Raw genomic sequence first — 4,700 nt, 5'->3', positions numbered from 1 at the left:
GCTTTTGATTTTCATCTTTTAATTTCTGCAATACAACCTTTCATGCATCTCCCTCCAATTTGAAATATTTGTTGTCCTTATGAGTGTTATAATGACAATGAGCATTGCATTTCTTTAATGTTGATTTTGCAGTATCATGAAGCAAGCAAATCATCTTATCTTTAGCAGAAATAAAATAATAATGCAATTCCCAATCCTCATTAAAAAATCTGTTTTCTTCCTTCAGCATTCTCTTGGGTTTTTTTAACATGATGGGCTGTTAAGCAGACAGAATTAAAAAATACTGTCAAGTTGTGCAACTATTCACAAATTCCACTTCAAACAGAAACACAGTGCACCGTTGTCAAAAGCTGATAACAGACTGGTGTACTCGACACCCATAAACTCTCGCCAACCAGCCTTGTGTGGTAGTGGTGCCAGTCAGGCGGGGGAAGTTAGAACTAAATCATGAGCTTAGCCCTTATGGCTTACTAATGTTCTAATTGTGCTGGTCAACCTGGGAGGATTATTTCATTGAAATTTATTTATTCTTTGGTATTTTAAATAAGTTCATTTTAAAAATAAAATAAAAATATAAAAGACAAACAAAAATGTATTAATAAAAATAAAAGGATTTGTTCCGTAAAATTTGGATTCAGTCAAAAGGCCACACTTGAAGACCTAGAAGGCCGCAGGTTCCCCACCCCTGATCTAGCCGCATCTCTAGTTTAATGGAGCCTCATGTTTCTCAACCCTTATTTTTTTTTCATAGTAACATTTGTTGTTTTTATTATCGAAGTAATTTATACCCATTATAAAATCTGCAAAAACATTAAAAAGTAGAAAGAAATGAAAACCACTTGTTATTCCAACTTCCAGAGGTAACTGCTATTAATTTATTGCTGCATTTCCTTCAAGTCTTTTTTTTTTTTTTCAGATGGAGTCTCACTCTATTACCCAGGCTAGAGTGCAGTGGCGCCATCATAGCTCACAGCAACCTCAAACTCCTGGGCTCAAGCGATCCTCCTGCCTCAGCCTCCCAAGTAGCTGGGACTACAGGTGCACCACCACAACTCCCCCCAGCTAATTTTTCTATTTTTAGTAGGGACAGGGTCTCGCTCTTGCTCAGGCTGGACTCCAGCTCTTGAGCTCAAGCAATACTGCCGCCTCAGCCTCCCAGAGTGCTAGGATTACAGGGGTGAGCCACCTTGCTTGGCCAGTTTTTTTGTTTGTTTGTTTGTTTTAAAGTTTATTGAGGAAGGACAAGATAGGTTTACCAAGGAAGAGCAAGATTTAGGTTTACAGCGTAAGGGCAAGATACACTTAGTACAGAACGGTGAACGGGCCTCTTGACCTAACAAAAGGCCCAAGTCTTTTTTTAATTAAAAAAAATTCTTAAACAAATCAGGACCCTAGTAGATACATTTTATATTTAGCTTTTTCTCCTCACATTCCATCATGAGCATTTCACCTCTAATTTATGTAAAATTTAAAATATATTATTGAAAAGAAAATGGAATATCTAAAAAAAAGCAGGATAAAGAGAATGAAAATCATCTGTAATGTTATCATCCCAAGCTAATCACTTTTAATATACATTATTGCTGGTCTTTTTTCCCCATGCATATTACTATTTTTAACAAAAACTGGATCCCACTCTACACACATTTTGTAAAATATGGAATTCTGTGTGAAAAATTCCAACATTTACTCAACAGACACATACAGAGTACTTATCCTTTTCTCGGTTTGGAGGCAGCATAGCAAACTAGATGGAAAATATTTTTTGCCCTCTAGAGCTTACATTCTAGTGGGGAAGAAAAACAATCAGTGACCAAACAAGACAGATATGATAGCCCTTGGGATCAGGGGTCACTGGCTCAGCAGACCAGAAAACCAGCCTGGCAGTGGAAAAGCCCAGAAACAGGTTCACAGTGCAGAACTCTGAGCGGGCTTAAGATTTGGACGTCCCAGGTACATCTGAAAGTGATGCTTTCAGGGGGATGGGTCGACTATGTGTAGAACAAAAGGTTATATCCCAGATTCTGCCCGCCACCTCATGCAGCTGGACGGTCCCCTCCCCACCCTGGCTGGTGAAGCTTGGTTTACTCAAAGTTATTCTATAGCTATCGGTATCAGTCCTTGCCCTTCTTCAGACAACTCTTTTATTTTCCAACAAGTCAAAGCCTTCTGAAGGTGAAATGTCTGCTTGCATTCAGATAAGCTCCTGTATGCTTTCACATATTAGTTTATTTCTTGAATTAAAGAAATTTGAAATCCAGACCAGTTTCTATAAAAAGTAGAAGACCGCAAGCCAGTCAGGAGATGATGGGAATTAAATTCTTGGTCCTGCTGAGGCCTTAACATCCTGTTAGAGGAGACATTTACTTGGCAGACTCCCAGCCTAGATGCCAGGCTGAACACCCAACAATGCGGCAGCATTTGAAACGTTATATTCTTCGTGTTCTGTTTACGCTATGGCCTGGATGACTAGGGTGATGAAGTCACTTGTTTTGTGCCTTGAAGTCTTGGAACCGAGATCTTTGTAGCTGCATGGATCCTGTCCTGCATTGATAATGTGGATGGATTTACATAAATAACTTCCTATTGAATTTTTTTTAGAAATAATTTTCAGGATAGCTATAGGTAGCAATAGACCCTAAGCAACTTAATTATTTAATCATAAGAAAGATTTTCCAACATTTTAGAGAATAATGTTGTTGGAAAAATGCTTTCCCTTGATTTTTTCAAGTTTTTTCAGCCTTGCCTGCACACATATAAATATCTATACTGCAAGTAAGCTCAGCGTTGTACAGCCCTGCAGCCTGCGGCACTCTACCCACGGTTCTCAGCTCCGGCTGCATGCGAGAACAACCTGGAGACCTTTTGAAACAGATCAATGCCAGGGCCCCAGTCCTGGAGATTCTGGTTCAATTGTTTTGGGGTGGGGCACCAGTACTGACAGTTTTTAAAGTTCCTTAGCTGGTTAAACATTCAGCCAGGATTAAGAACTGGTGCACCTGGGACTTTTCCTGAGCAGGGGTGTCCATCTGTTCCTTTTCCAAAGAGTGAAGTGGCAAAAAATACATCTCTGATTCCAGGGCATTCGGCACCTGGGATTTTCCATTTTTTTAAAAAAATATCCAGGATTAAAGTCAGAAGTTGAGATTTTCGATTTTTAATGATAAAATGCTGGTGGCATCTCTTCCTTCCTCTTCCTTATTGTAAGGGACTTAGGGCTTGAGAGGGGAGGGCAAGTGGGATCTGTGGGGGCATAACTCTCAGGCTGTGAAGGTGGCTGTCATAGAAAGAATGTCCTATAAGCTGAAATACTCAGAGTATATACGAGAAGTAGCCCAAGAGGCTGAAGAAGTTCTCAAAAACGTGTTTTTTGATTTTGCCATTGGAAGTGATCTCAGTGAAAAGAAAAGGCAGACACACCAAAAACAATCCAGTGGGGGTTAGAGTGGCAGATACGCTCAGATCGTAAAGCCCAGGATCAAGGAGGGCACACGTAAGAGACCTCGCGGGAGAGCTTTTGGAAAGCCCGCAGACCGAGGCTTGCAGCAAACAGCTAAGGACAGTAAAAAGGGCTGCTCTACTTAAGTCCCGAGTAAGAGGTTCAGGGAAGGAGGGAGATCTGGACTCCCTGCTTGGAGCCAACTACATAATGTTGATGGATGAGAAAAGAAAGTGGAACTCCACAACTTTTATTTCTGTTTACTCTGTCAAAGAGAATGATCCTTGTCCTGAAAGGAAAGAAGGATCATTGGCTAGAAAGAACTGAAATCCAAGACAGAACATTTAACTGAAAATATATGCAAAAACAGCCAGGAACATGCTAAAAATAAAGTAATTGAAATGGGAATAGATTAATGGAACAGGGCAGAAAGTACAGCCTCAAAATAGTATTGGGGCAAGTGGCTAGCTATTCTGAAACACAAAAGCATGAATTCCAACCTCATTTATTAAATCAATATAAATTGGAGGCATTTTTAAATACTGTGAAAAACACAAACAAGTTTCTATGTGATCTTGGAATGAAAAAAATTTCTGAATCTATATATACACATATATACATGTTCCAACATCCATATTTGTTTATAAACAAACAAAAAAGGTTAAAAGGTTTGAAAAAGATTAAAGGATTTGGAAGGATATTCACCAAAATTGACAGTAGTTATTTCTGGAGCTTGGAATTGGAGGACAATAAAGCGACATAGTTTCTCTCTCCTTCTCTGTGTGTGTGTGTGTGTGTGTTTGTGTGTATTCACACACTCATGTCACTCAAAGACAGGGATATGTTCTGAGAAATGTGTTATTAGGTGATTTTGTCATGTGAACATCACAGAGTGTACTTACACAAACCTAGGTGGTCTAGCCTACTATACACTCAGGTCATATGGTATATAGCCTATTGCCCAAACTTGGACAGCATGTTACTATAGACTATAGGCAACCATAGCACAATTGTAAGTATTTGTGTATCTAAACATATCTAAATATAGAAAAGATACAAGAAAAATAGAGTATTATAATCTTATGGGACCTTTATTATATATATTGTCCATTGAATGAAACATCATTATATGGTGCATGATTGTATACATACACACACGTGTATATAAAAATACATATATAAAAATACATGACCAAACATGGGGCTAGGTCCTAATAAACCCATGGAAAGTTGTTAAGTCAATAATGCATTTAATACCCTG

The sequence above is a fragment of the Propithecus coquereli genome, unplaced genomic scaffold (assembly GCF_000956105.1).
Source record: "Propithecus coquereli isolate 6110/MARCELLA unplaced genomic scaffold, Pcoq_1.0 Scaffold10, whole genome shotgun sequence".
Lineage (NCBI taxonomy): Eukaryota > Metazoa > Chordata > Mammalia > Primates > Indriidae > Propithecus > Propithecus coquereli.
This window is presented reverse-complemented; position numbering follows the sequence as displayed.